Consider the following 16,044-nt stretch of genomic DNA (forward strand, 5'->3'; position numbering starts at 1 on the left):
TGCCTACGCAACACCAATACGCATGCTCGTTCGCTGTCGTTGTTGGTTACCTACCAACAGTGTGGAGTTGAATCTGGTCGCTGTGTATATCATTGCCCTTGGCTGTGATATTTGTTGGTGGCCCTACGGTTACTTGTTTAGATCATTTTTAAAGATAAGTTGTAAACAAGTATGAGGGCTATTCACTCTTTCAGGAAACCACTGCCTGCTTGAATATAGTAGTTTACATGCACATACTCCGCAAAATTCAATTTATAGATACATACGTTTTAAGATGGACTGGGTCGCACACTTAGAGAAAAATGAAGTGGTTGCAAAGACAAAGTACACTGTGAAAAATAATTCAGTTGAAGTTAAAGACATGCACAGTGAACAATTACTTATCGTTGAAATAGTAACTTACACCGCGGAAAATAATTCATATTAAAAAAAAATAATAATAATAACAAGTAAAAGCGTGCTAAGTTCGGCCGGGCCGAATCTTATATACCCTCCACCATGGATCGCATTTGTCGAGTTCTTTTCCCGGCATCTCTTCTTAGGCAAAAAAAGATATAAGAAAAGAGTTGCTCTGCTATTAAAACGATATCAAGATATGGTCCGGTTCGGACCACAATTAAATTATATGTTGGAGACCTGTGTAAAATTTCAGCCAATTCGTATAAGAATTGCGCCCATTGGGGCTCACGAAGTAAAATAGAGAGAACGATTTATATGGGATCTGTATCGGGCTATAGACCGATTCAGACCATAATAAACAACGTTTGTTGATGGTCATGAGAGGATCCATCGTACAAAATTTCAGGCATATCGGATAATAATTGCGACCTCTAGGGGTCAAGAAGTCAAGATCCCAGATCGGTTTATTTGGCAGCTATATCAGGTTATGAACCGATTTGAACCTTATTTGATACAGTTGTTGAAAGTAAAAATAAAATAAGTCATGCGAAATTTCAGCCAAATCGGATAGGAATTGCGCCCTCTAGAAGCTCAAGAAACCAAATCCCCAGATCTGTTTATATGACAGCTATATCAGGTTATGGACCGATTTGAACTATACTTGGCACAGTTGTTGGATATCATAACGAAATACTTCGTGCAAAAATTCGTTCAAATCGGATAAGAATTGTGCCCTCTAGAGGGTCAAGAAATCAAGACCCAAGATCGGTTTATATGGTAGCTATATCAGGATATAAACCGATTTGAACCATACTTGGCACAGTTGTTGGGTATCATAACAAAACACGTCGTGCGAAATTCCATTTCAATCGGATAAGAATTGCGCCCTCTAGAGGGTCAAGAAGTCAAGACCCAAGATCGGTTTATATGGTAGCTATATCAGGTTATGGACCGATTTGAACCATACTTGGCACTGTTGTTGGATATAATAAGAAAACACATCGAGCAAAATTTCATTTCAATCGGATAAGAATTGCGCACTCTAGAGGCTCAAGAAGTCAAGACCCAAGATCGGTTTATATGGCAGCTATATCAGATTATAAACCGATTTGAACCATACTTGGCACAGTTGTTGGATATCACAACAAAACACGTCATGCAAAATTTCATTCCAATCGGATAAGAATTGCGCACTCTAGAGGCTCAAGAAGTCAAGACCCAAGATCGGTTTATATGGCAGCTATATCAAAACATGGACCGATATGGCCCATTTACAATACCAACCGACCTACACTAATAAGAAGTATTTGTGCAAAATTTCAAGCGGCTAGCTTTACTCCTTCGGAAGTTAGCGTGCTTTCGACAGACAGACGGACGGACGGACATGGCTAGATCGACATAAAATGTCACGACGATCAAGAATATATATACTTTATGGGGTCTCAGACGAATATTTCGAGTAGTTACAAACAGAATGACGAAATTAGTATACCCCCCATCTTATGGTGGAGGGTATAAAAATGGAGAAATTTGGGAACCGCAACTTTGAGATAGTCAGCAACTTTATCTACCTCGGCACTGCCGTACCCGCAATTCTTATCCGATTGGAATGAAAATTTGCATGACGTGTTTTGCTATGATATCCAACTACTGTGTCAAGTATAGTTCAAATAGGTCCATAACCTGATATAGCTGCCATATAAACCGATCTTGGGTCTTGACTTCTTGAGCCTCTAGCGTGCGTAATTCTTATCCGATTGGAATGAAATTTTGCACGACGTGTTTTGTTATGATATCCAACAACCGTGCTAAGTATGGTTCAAATCGGTCCATAACCTGATATAGCTGCCATATAAACCGATCTTGGGTCTTGACTTCTTGAGCCTCTAGAGGGCGCAATTCTTATCCGATTTGAATGAATTTTGGCACGACGTGTTTTGTTATGATATATGAAACAACTGTGCCAAATGGGGTTCAAATCGGTTCATAACCTGATATAGCTGTCATATAAACCGATCTGGGATCTTGACTTCTTGAGCCTCTAGAGGTCGCAATTATTATCCTATTTGCCTGAAATTTTGTACGACGGATTCTCTCATGTCCGTCAACATACGAGTTTATTATGGTCTGAATCGGTCTATAGCCCGATACAGCTCCCATATAAATCGATCTCTCTATTTTACTTCTTCGCCAAAGGGCGCAATTCTTATTCAAATTGGCTAACATTTTACACAGGTCTCCAACATATAATTTAATTGTGGTCCAAACCGGACCATATCTTGATATCGTTCTAATAGCAGAGCAAATCTTTTCTTATATCTTTTGCCTAAGATATATCTTTTTTGCCTAAGAAGAGATGCCGGGAAAAGAACTCGACAAATGGGATCCATGGTGGAGGGTATATAAGATTCGGCCCGGCCGAACTTAGCACGCTTTTACTTGTTTTATCTTCCCAGCTGGTTTCGTACGATTTTAAAAACTTCGAGGAGTTCCTTGGCTTTGTCGTTGGGATCCTGCTTCTTTGATCCAGTTCCAGTAGCGAATTTGTGTTACAAAGCGCTATTTCGAGGGATCTCTATGACTCTTAAGTGTTTGTTCCTATAACGACAGTGTTTCCGGGGGTAATTTTGTCGAGCATAGGAAAACTATGATGTATCCCAATCATTTATTACTATATCATGCGTCCGTAAAGTGGACAAACTGTCGTTAATAGTAGATAGTATCTCCTGAAAAGATTCACAGCTCTCTGATAAAATTGGCTTTAGGTCCAACAAATTACCCAATTGATTGTCGAAGATAATCCTCTTAGTCTCGTAGCGGGACCTAAAGGCCTACCAGGCAAAAGAGACATTTTTCCCAGACAATTAATATTTCTTCACAATACCACTGGCTTGGCCACGAACCTTACGACGAAGATGGTATAACTTCTGCACAGAGGACAGCTGTGGGTGGATCACATATACCGCTGTGAAAATAAAGGATGGCCAATCCTCATAGCTGCCGTAAAAAACCTTCACGATTGAGGTTGATCGGGGCAGCGGATAGGCATCCGGATCAGACCCACTGTTCAGATGGCGAAAATCAATACAAAGACGCCAAGTGTCATTCTTCTTCTGAGCTAATGTAATGGGCCAACTGTAGGCATTTCTGGACAACTCGATAAACCCACTGGCTAGGAGTTCATTAATACTTGTATCAATTATCGTCTGAATGGCAGGGTTTGGTACCGCATATCTCAGTTTAGAAGGGCCGTCATCGGTGGTACATGAATATCACGGAATTGTTGTAGCTCTTCATCTAAGAATGATTGAATTCTCTCTTAGGCGGGCCATTTTGTTCACCTACCTGTCAATGCGTTTGACTTGATGGGCTGTTCGGCGCCAATGTGGATCCGGCCAAGATCGATGTCAGCTCAGACTCAGTCGCATTCTGTATCTGACACTAGGAACCGTCAGCTAGCAGCACCGTTGTTGAATATGGGATGGAATTCCGCTATAGTTTTCGCAAATGATTCGCTGATGAAGCAGCGAGTTGCCCCGGTGTCTACAGTGGCCGCTATACGTCAACTTTCTGTCCACATGGTGGCCACTAGTCGGGTAGGCTGTAAAAAAGGGGTTAATTCACGGTGGCTGGAGGTGATATGGGGACCCGTCTCCCCCGGTTCGTGGCGGGTCCGACGCTCGTTTTTCGAGCTTTTCCGGCAGCAATGGTAGAGCGGATGGCTCGCTACCCACAGTCCCAAAAGAAAAGCATGGGTCCGATGCGGTAATGAACTGTATAGTGCCCATCTTAACCATACCGGCGGCACCCGGTGCGAGGATTGATACGGGCGTTTATATGGTTCACGAGTTTCTTTCGGATCTATTCTTCGGTGTTGCTCTCGCGCAGGCGGTGCTTGAACGGGTAGGCTCTCCAGATCGTCAGCCATTTCCAGTACATGTTGTAACGTGCGGAAATCATGTCTGCGGATATTGTGGTACTCCTTTCGTTATTGTGGTTGTTAATTTTTCTATTCACGTACCTGCTCGGGCGCCACTGTAACGAAAAATTTTCCCTTCGTGTGCTAGGGTATAACTCGCGGGGGAAGGGTCCGTCACAGACAATTTGTATTTGCAATAACTAGAGTAGAGAACACGGAGTTTATCTTGTTTTTCAGTGTTAGTGCCTTAGGGAGAAATCTCATTGACACCAATTTCATTAGGTAGTTCGAATTTTGTCCAGATATGGCGAACGAGTTCATTTTTGACTCCGACGGTTTGGTGATATATTGCGCTGGTCTTGACAGCAATGTGTGTGAAGGCATACCAGACTCCTTGCTGGAGGTTAGTCTTCAGATTTGGACGAATGTCCAAACATCGCATAGAGCAGTATGCACACGAGAGAGCAAGAAGATGAGTATTGAAGAGCTAGAGGCAGTTCGAGGAAACTGTGTTGCATGCACTAGGGATTATTATAGATGCATATCGAGGCTCATAGATTCCCAGAAGGCCTCAATTGTACCACCGAATGCTTTGGACATTTTCACATGATAATTTTTCTGTATCAAAGTGCCGCCACGCGACGCATGAGGGAGGAGTATAGCGGGTAATACTATTTGGCCTACATTCAGCGCCAGCAACGTTTCAACGAGCCCTCAAAAATGTAATCTGCCCTCATCATATTTTACTTTGGCCCACTTAGACGATATTATTGTTATTGGAAAGACACTGGAGGACATCTCAGGAATCTACAAAAAGTTTGCCGTCGACTTCGCTCGGATAATATGCGCATTAATCCAGGGAAATGTGAGTTTTTTAAGCAAGAAACAAAGTACCTTTGACACGTCGCACAGTGGGCCAAATGGCAAAAAAATTGGAAATAAGTCTACAACTTTTTATCTGTTGATTTTAGCCATACAAAATGTTCTAGACATTTGTAGAGGAGGACATAGGCTTTCAGAAAAGTGCTGTTGTTGGTCCATATCTTTAATACAGGGTGAGCTACAGGGTGTCAAAGTTGACCACTTTTGACTTCTCCAAGCTTCTGGGGGCCATAACTTTTGATCTACTCAACCGATTTACATGATTTAGGACTCTAGAGAAAGAGCTTGACAAGATCTAAAAAACTTATGCATAAAGTACCATGCCATCGTGTACTGTTAAGGAGTTATGAATTGTTTAATTTTAAAATATGAAAATTTGGCCTTGGTTTTTTTCAGTGTTTTTTAAATAACTCCGTCAGTTTTAAAGCTATAAACTTCATACTTCACACAAATTATGCCAGCATATGTGTGCATAAAATACAAAAGGAATCACGTGAATATCTTTGGCGGTTTAAAAATGGCATCGTTTTCAATATGAAAAATATTTTTTTTGTCAAAAAATTGCAAAATTTTTCAAAAAAGATACTCCCATTTCCTTTAAGTTTTCGCAAACTTTGGCCATCAAAGCATTATCATTTCTTTCCATTTTCACAAAGTCGAGGTATTAAGAAAAGTTTTAAGTGCTAATTTGGCTAATTTCGATATCAAACAACACCGTTATCTTAAGACCAAAATGGCCAATTTTTTTACTAAACTTCAAAAGTTTCTCACTGGAAAAAAAGTTCCACGGGGATTTTTTCGCTTTTTTTGAACTTAAATGAAAGCTTAAAATGTTCCCAACATTTTAAGGTATGTCTCGCCATATCCTAGCCATAAATGAGATCGTAGCGATCAAAATACTGAAAAAAGTCAATTTTCAAGTAGTGCTATATTCATTGCTAAAAAACAAGTATTACGTCACATTTTATTGCAAAGATGTTAAATAAACTTTTATTTGGTAACACTTCTTCTACAAAACACAAAAAGAATCATGGAAATATCTCTATTCTATTCCATTTTATGGAACCGGCAATAAAAAAGTCAATTTTTCAAAAAAGTCGAATTTCCCAAATTTTGTTTTTGTTGTCCTAATTGCACATGACACACTATAGCCATATTTACGCAACATACCTTATCGTAAAGGAAATTTTCATACCTTTCCAACGATGTATAAAACATTTCTCAACTCGGATTCTATCTACTCTAAAATTCATTTACACTTCATTAAACTCTATATAAAAATGTCTATTTGTGAAATGGAACCTTATATGGGGCCTACACTAAAACATTGATAGATTTGCCCAGGGTTTACAATACAAATGTGTTAGAATAAAAAAAGGTCTCCTGCCAAAGTTTAAAAAAATTGGAATAAAAATATGTGTTTTAGAGCGAAAACACTTCGCATCGGCGTGCGTTTGTATAGTACCTACATCTATTTTTAATGTAAGCTGATGATTTTTGAATAAAAAGTAACCTAGAAATATACCTGCATATATATATATATTTGTGTTAAGATTTGATGCAGACAAATGTTACCTGTTTCGCTATGTCGAATTCCCAGGAAATCCACCGTATCAATGAATGTGAAAAAACCTACCCATAAAAAATTCATTGTCATTTTTTTTAACCAAATTCGAGTCCAGGTAAATAATTATAGAAGAGTAAGTAAAAAGAGGCACTTTGGACCCCTTTTTACGATTGCGTCTGATACCTGAAATGGGTCATTAATTGTGAATATATTGCATAAATATTTGAACAAAATCCAAATTTTCTTCATTATATTTTGTAGAGGCGTAAAGGACATTTATAAGTTATGGAAGTCATACTGAAGTATTCCACTCTTTCGAAAATTGTATGGGACATCAAAAATGATTCCAAATCATACACGGAGTCATTTAAGGAACTTGTTTACACTTTGGACCACATATATGGAATAAGGCTAAATAAAGACGCTTTAGACAAACTTGAAAAATTCTACAAATCATTTGAGAGAAGGTTGCCAGAATGTTCATTCGCAAAAATCAAGTTTTTCAAAATGTATGAGAAGTGGCTGAAATCGGATCTACTTATTGAAATTAAACCGCTGATTCCCGGCCGGCCTAGCAAAGCATACGACGAAGTTACGGAGAAAACCAAAAAGAAAAAACAAGAGGAACTATTGGCGGCACATCCGCCAAATTTAATAAAAGATACGTTCAAAACAGCATTGTTAAAAACACAACCAAAAAATGTTGGACGAATTGTCGATGTTTTACCATTAGCATCTCCGAAAAGGGTAAAGAGAATGGTAGAAAGTATTCCAACTCCAAAATCGACTACAGAATTCACGGAGGAAGATGCACTGGCCCTGATTTTGAACCTAGGCCTCTCAAGAAACAAATACTCAACAATGAGGAAGGCTCTTCGTGAAAAAGGATGGGGTTGTTTACCCTCAAAACATAAATTGTACAACACCAGGACGAAAATGGTGCCATCAAATATATACGTGGACGAATTAAAAGCAAGAGTGAAACTTGCTGATCTTGTTGAAAATACAGCTGTTAGAATTATTTCTAATTTTACTGAAGAACAGTTGAACACATGTAATAATTCCGAAGTGGTTTTGATCAGCAAATGGGGTTGTGATGGATCATCTGGATTTTCCGAATATAAGCAACAAACAGAAATAGATACCAACTTCGCATCAATTTTCATGGCATCATTAGTACCATTGAGAATGAGATTGTACAAGGACCAATCTTCATCATCGAAAGAAAATGCATTTCAAGATATATGGATAAATAGAACACCTGGGTCAAAATATTTATGTCGCCCAATTCGGTTTGAGTATACAAAGGAAGACCGGAACACAACACGATCTTTGGTGAACGAAATAAAGGAAGAAATTGCTGCATTACCCATGATTGTTATAAACCAATTGGGAAGAAATATAAAAGTTTCGTTTCAACTACAACTCACTATGATCGATGGAAAGGTGGCAAACGCATTAACTGGCGTTATGTCCAATTGGAGATGCAATATTTGTGGCAAGAAGAATGGGCAATTCGAGGAAGTGTTTTCGCTCTAAAACACATATTTTTATTCCAATTTTTTTAAACTTTGGCAGGAGACCTTTTTTTATTCTAACACATTTGTATTGTAAACCCTGGGCAAATCTATCAATGTTTTAGTGTAGGCCCCATATAAGGTTCCATTTCACAAATAGACATTTTTATATAGAGTTTAATGAAGTGTAAATGAATTTTAGAGTAGATAGAATCCGAGTTGAGAAATGTTTTATACATCGTTGGAAAGGTATGAAAATTTCCTTTACGATAAGGTATGTTGCGTAAATATGGCTATAGTGTGTCATGTGCAATTAGGACAACAAAAACAAAATTTGGGAAATTCGACTTTTTTGAAAAATTGACTTTTTTATTGCCGGTTCCATAAAATGGAATAGAATAGAGATATTTCCATGATTCTTTTTGTGTTTTGTAGAAGAAGTGTTACCAAATAAAAGTTTATTTAACATCTTTGCAATAAAATGTGACGTAATACTTGTTTTTTAGCAATGAATATAGCACTACTTGAAAATTGACTTTTTTCAGTATTTTGATCGCTACGATCTCATTTATGGCTAGGATATGGCGAGACATACCTTAAAATGTTGGGAACATTTTAAGCTTTCATTTAAGTTCAAAAAAAGCGAAAAAATCCCCGTGGAACTTTTTTTCCAGTGAGAAACTTTTGAAGTTTAGTAAAAAAATTGGCCATTTTGGTCTTAAGATAACGGTGTTGTTTGATATCGAAATTAGCCAAATTAGCACTTAAAACTTTTCTTAATACCTCGACTTTGTGAAAATGGAAAGAAATGATAATGCTTTGACGGCCAAAGTTTGCGAAAACTTAAAGGAAATGGGAGTATCTTTTTTGAAAAATTTTGCAATTTTTTGACAAAAAAAATATTTTTCATATTGAAAACGATGCCATTTTTAAACCGCCAAAGATATTCACGTGATTCCTTTTGTATTTTATGCACACATATGCTGGCATAATTTGTGTGAAGTATGAAGTTTATAGCTTTAAAATTGACGGAGTTATTTAAAAAACACTGAAAAAAACCAAGGCCAAATTTTCATATTTTAAAATTAAACAATTCATAACTCCTTAACAGTACACGATGGCATGGTACTTTATGCATAAGTTTTTTAGATCTTGTCAAGCTCTTTCTCTAGAGTCCTAAATCATGTAAATCGGTTGAGTAGATCAAAAGTTATGGCCCCCAGAAGCTTGGAGAAGTCAAAAGTGGTCAACTTTGGCACCCTGTAGCTCACCCTGTATTAAAGATATGGACCAACAACAGCACTTTTCTGAAAGCCTATGTCCTCCTCTACAAATGTCTAGAACATTTTGTATGGCTAAAATCAACAGATAAAAAGTTGTAGACTTATTTCCAATTTTTTTGCCATTTGGCCCACTGTGCGTCGTCAGCGGACAAGGAATACACACCGATCCAGACAAAGTGGCTGCAATACAGGAGATGAAAGCGCCCACGACCCTAAAAGAGTAGAGACGATTCCTGGGAGTAGTCTTGTAGTACCGACGATTCCTCCGTGATTTTGCTACACATCCTCTGACGTTACCTTTGAAAAAGTGATAACACTGGAAATGGACTGAGGAACAGCAAACGGTGCTTGAACTGATGCGAGCGACTACAGTCTGGGAGCAGTACTCACCCTAGAGTTCGAGGAAGGTGAGAGGGTTATTGCCTGTGCGAGTCAAACCCTGAATGCGGCCGAGAAGAACTACTCAGCCACAAAGAAACAATGCCTTGCCATTGTGTGGAGGATAAGGAAAATGAGACCATATCTGGAGGGATACCAATTCCTGGTACTAACGGACCATCTTATCCTCAAATGGCTTAATTCCATTGACAACCCCTCGAGTCGCCTAGTTAGATGGGCTTTGGAACTATAGCAATAAACGTTTATAATCAAGTACCGTAATGGAGGGGACTCAGTGTGGTGGCAGATGCCCTTTCCCGTCAACCCATTGAAACTCTACACCGAGCTGTGGCGGCAACAACCATTGCACACCTTGGAAGCTCTGTATTGCAACCCTTCTACGTTCCCGTGTGCTTCTCGAGAATCGTAGTCAGCTGGCCGCAAGGCATCTGGGTGTACGTCAGACAATAAACCGGGTATAAGCCGGGAATGCTGCGAAATATATATATAAATTCGTCCAGAACTGTGGATCCTGTCAATGGTACAAGCTGGATCAGCGATCCAGCAGGAGAAATGTTACTGAGTATCCCAGAAGGGCCATGGGCCACAGTGTACACAGATTTCGTGGGTCCGCTTCCGAGAACTAAACACGGCAACACGATGTTGTTGGTATTTTTTGACCGCTTTTCCAAGTGGGTTGAGCTGGAGCCGCAATGGAATGGCACCGCCGAGGGAGTGGTCAAAGCGTTTCGAGAGCGAATACTTACTAGGTTTGGTACTCCGAAAGTCCTTATAACAACTTGACATAAACCACGCAGGAAAACCCTACGGATCGAGTCAATAGAAACGTGAAGACTACGTTAGCTCAAATCCGTAAAAATCAACCTTGTATACTTTGCGATTCTACGCCCTGTTTAAAGAATTTTTCACAGCTAAACGGTCTAGACGTAGCATTCCACTATGACTTTGTCTCCAAGAATGGTATATGCTTTAACTGTCTTTCTTATAAGCATACTAGCTGACCCGGGCCCGCTCCGCTGCGCCTTCTTTTACTTTATATGGAACAAGAGTTTCCTGGAATATTTACTTTCGACAATTAAAGAGCTTTTAGTGAAATACCATGCTACGAAAACAGTATATCGCTTCACTAACAATTTAACAATATAAGTGCCTTTGCCCGAATCCCATATAATCTTTATTGATCTACGAATTTAAGTTCGGATGTAAGGTGTACTCCATTCTTAAAATACTTTAGCCCGCTACTCTCATGATATCTGATTTACTGGTGTTTTCGGGGGTGAAGTGGTCCCCCAGGCACTTGGCCGTGAAAAAATATCAGCATCGTGCCCTTCTTTCAAAAACCATTTATTTAAACCCCATATTGCCATTGGTTTATGGGAGTTTACACGATGAGGCGTCCTTCAAACACATGGCCCAAAATAGGTTATCAAATTCGTTTTCTAATCTTAAATACCACATATTGGCATGGTCGTAATTTTTTTACCCTTTGCGGGGTGTTTTGGGAAGGGGTGATTCCCTAAATACATGGTCCTACATTCGGATATCAAATTCGTATTCCACTCCCAAATACCTTTATTTTAGCCCCATTTTGCGATGGTCACTAACAAATTGCTGCTTGTGGGGTATTTTGGGAAACGGGTTGACCCCCAGGAAATTGGTCCCGAAAGTGGGAATCAATTCTTGCTCTATCCCCCAATACCTTTCATTTAAGCTCCACATTGGTCGGTAAATATGGCTGATTTAGGGGTGTTTTGGGGATTGGGGTGGTCCCCCAAACACTAAGTCCGGAAAATATATCAGCAACGTGCTCTATTCTCATATATCTAATTATTATTTATTTGAACCCCATATTGCCATTGGCCTCAAAATTGGATATCAAATTCGTTTTCAAATCTCATTTAAACTCCTTATTGCAAAAGTAAGCAAATATATCCGGTTTGGGGTATTGGCCCTAAAAACTATAAATATTTAGTTCCACTCTCTTTACGACTCAAATTGTCTTGGTGAGCAAATACGTCCTATTTGGGGGTTGTTATGGTGGTGGGACGTCCCCTAGACAGTTGGACCTTAATGTTGATATCAGATACGTGGTCTACTCCCAAATACCTTTAATTTGAGCATCATATTTCCATAGTCGGCAAATATGACCGGCTTGGGGGGTATTTGGGGGGGATGGGCGGCCACTCAGTGAGTTGGCCTTGAAAATATATATCGGATTCGTGTTCCACTCTAAAAACCCACTTATTTGAGCCTCATATTGCAAAAGTCAGCAAATACTGGTGTTGTGGAGGTGGGGTGGCCCCATAGACACTTTCCCAAATATTGATATCAGATTCGTTATTTACTCCCAAAGACCTTTCATTTGAGGCCCTTATGTCCCCTTTGGGGGATGTTTTTGGGGAGAGGCGGCCCCCTTAACACTTGGTCTCATATTTGGATATCAGATTCGAATTCTACACTCAAATACCAAATAAATAAGTCCTGTTTGGGGGTGTTTTGGGGAAGGGGTGGACCCCCAGAAACGTAGTCCCACATTTGGATATCAGATTCGTATTCTACTCGCAAATACCTTTCATTTGAGTCCCACATTGCCATGGTCGGTAAATATGTCCGATATAGGGGTGTTTTGGGGCTTGGGGTGGTCGTCCTAGCACTTGGTCCGCAATTGGATATCAGATACGTTCTCTTATATATATAGATAAGAAAGGACTTCAAATCCAAATTTCTTTGTATGTGTTGTAAAAATAGCCACAACGCTCTTCTATACTAACCCAATACTAATACTGCAACACATAATCTCATCTGTTCTAACTCACTCACACCAACAGATTCAATCCCAATGACAGCTCCCCAGCAATATAATTTATCACTTAACCAGATGAATTCACATTTCACTACCCAGTCAAACGGGAAATATAGTGAAAAACACTTTACCTACGGCAATTGTCTCACTTGCCTGCAGAGGGGACACTTTCGCCACCCGTGCCTTTTTGGACCAAGGGTCAGAAAAGTTATTTATATCAACACGACTGCAGCAACGCTTGAAACTACCAATTTTCTGATCCGTAGCATGGGCGGCAGTGTTATCGCCAATGCCAACTCGTTTAGCAATTTAAATTTGTATTCACACAAGCACAATAAATATCTTCAAATAAAGGCAATTGAAAGGTTGAAAAACTTACTCGATTACTACCAAATTTCTTTCCTTTAAAATCAAACTCCCTTGCTTCTGAACTTTTTGAGATGGAATTGGCCGACTCCGACTTCCATTCACCAGTATTAACTGAAATCATCTCGTCCTATTCGATTGAAATCACCGAGGATTGTGACGTTTCACTCGCAAGCCAATTACACCTATTTTGGGACCAGAAAGAAATTTCAACCCAGAGCCCCAGATCTCAGTACGGCGAATATTGCGAATCCCTTTTCAAGAGATTAAATCCAACTTTCAAACTGACCTTCCACTGGGTGACACTAAACCCTCAGCACATATTCAATATCTCCGACGGGAACAGTCTTTGACTCATTGCAATCCTTTTATTTATCTCTCCGCGCGGTCTTTAAACCGTTCATCACAAGCACGAATACCAGAGTGGTATTTAATGCATCCAAACGTTCAAACTCTGGCAAATCCCTTAATGACATCCTTCAAATCAGGCCTCGTCTCCAAAGCGATTTAAATACTGCCATATTGAACTGGAGCTTTTATCGGTTAAGGTTGAAAAGAGGGTGTAGATATTAATCCGTCCCATGGCACTATAGACATACACCTAAGCCTTGTTGTGCGCTCTAAAAACTAAAAGGTAACCTCGAAAAACAAAATTTTAAGTTGCGTGCTACTTACAAAATCTTTAATTGTTTTCCATACCACTCTCCTAAGTTGGTTTATGTATGGTATCGTGTCCCCACCTAAGTACTGGGTTTGTTAGCTGCGAAAGCCAGGCAATGGCATAGGAAATGCTCCAACGTCTCATCATCTTCCCACATGTCCTACACATGCTATCACTTGCCGCACGAAATTTGCACAACTTAGTGTCCCGTTATGACACCAAAAGCTATACTGACCTCCGTCTTACTTCCTTTCAGTAATAGCCTCGTCCTCTCACAATCTGAGTGAGCCCTACCGACTGCCTCGCTGTTCCACATTGTTACATGCGTGTTCGTCGCCCACTCCCTTAAATCGGATAGCGTCGCCCCAAAAGCTTTGGGTTAACCAAGTTTATCGACGGCAATTCTCTGGCCTTCACTGCCAAATCGTCTGCCCTTACTCCATTATGGCCCGCATCCAAACGATTCGAATTGTACCATCCTCAGAGAAGGCGTTTATCTCCTTCTTACACTCCAAGACTGTTCGTGACCTTACCGTCCTGGTTGTTATTGTCCTTATGGCAATTTTACTGTCCGTAAAGATGTTCACACTAGACGTCCTCGCGTTAGTACCACACCACTTCACGGATTCCGTGATCACCCGGATCACTGCCTTCAGGACCTTATTATGGTCAGTTAGTCCAAAACAGATCCCAGTCCTTAGGATCTCAATGTAGATCCCCAGGCCCACCGTATCCCCCAACTTTGATCCATCCGTGTAACATGATCTTTTAGACGGTAATACTAGTGTTTCGTCAGTCCAAGACTGTGCCGATGGCAGCAGTGCCTCGCACTCGACCTTAAGTGAAGTCTCAGGTATTCGATAGGAAACCTCTTCCCATCCCTTCCTTCCAGGTTTTCTATCGTCGCCTCGATTATACCGCGATGGTGCGACCGGCTCCTATCCTCTATTCTCCCATCACCTTGAGTCTCATACCCGCAGTGGCTGCCTCACATTTAATCTGTATGTCAATGGGTCGGATATCTAAAAAAGTCTCCAGTGCCATAGTGGGCGTGGTCCTCATCTCACCGACTATGCCAAGACAACATGTTCTCTAAACTTGTTGTATGGCCCTAATGTTGCACTTTTTCTCCACAGCAATCCACCAAACTACTCAGGCGTAAGTATTGGTCGAATCACGCTTCTGTAGAGCCAGTGACCTATCCTAGGAGTCAGGCCCCATTTCGAGTCTGCGGCCCGTCTGCATAGTGCCCAACATCTGTGAGCCTCCTCAGTACGCTCCTGAATATGACACTTCCAATTATGTTTCCTATCCTAGATCGCTCCTACGTATTTAGCCTTGTCAGATATAGAAATAGTTTTGCTCAGGAAACATGGTGCGTCAAATTGGCCCAACATCGTCTTTCATGTGAACAGGCATATTTTAGTCTTTTCTGGGTTAACATTGAGACTTCTGGGTCTAGCTCAGTCATATGCCAAATGAAAGACAATTTCGGCCCTTCTGCATAGCTGTTTCGGATCGTTACCCCTAAGAAGTGTTATAACATCTTCAGCATAGCAAGTCCCACTTCAGTCAACATTCGTAATAGGTTAATTATTGTGGTCACCCAAAGGAGTGGCAGTGAAATGCCCCCCTGTGGCGTGCCCTATTCCACTTGCTCCCATATGTTTATGTCATGGGACACACAATTTATCCATCTGTTCCTTAGCATATGGTTTATCCAGTCTCTAAGGATACGGTCCACTGGTCTAAGGATTAAATCAATGTGTCGGTCCGCACATTATAAAACGCCCTCCGATGTTAATGCAAACCGCCAATGTGTACGTCTTTGAATCGAAGGATTTTTCTATTATATGCACAACCTCGTGCAGGGCAGAGTCCATTGACCTTCCCTTGACATAGGCATGCTGTTTGTATATAAGCAGTTCACTGGATGTCCTACTCTTTACGATGGTATCCACAATGCGTTCCATGGTTTTGAGTAGAAAGGACGTAAGGCTTATAGGCCTATGGGCCTTTGGTGTCGCATAACTTGCCTTGCCGGGTTTGGGTATAAGTACCAAGCTTGCCTTCTGCCACGCTTTCGGAATATAAGTTCTAAGCACGCTGTAAAAATGCAGGCTATATGAGGCGCCAGATAGACGGCTTCCATTTGTAGTAACGCCGGAAACATTGTATTAAGTCCAGGTGACTTAAATGGTTTGAAGCTCCTTAAGGCTTTCTTAACCATAAATTTCGTTATGATAAA

Source organism: Stomoxys calcitrans, chromosome 1 (genome assembly GCF_963082655.1).
Source record: "Stomoxys calcitrans chromosome 1, idStoCalc2.1, whole genome shotgun sequence".
Classification (NCBI taxonomy): Eukaryota; Metazoa; Arthropoda; class Insecta; order Diptera; family Muscidae; genus Stomoxys; species Stomoxys calcitrans.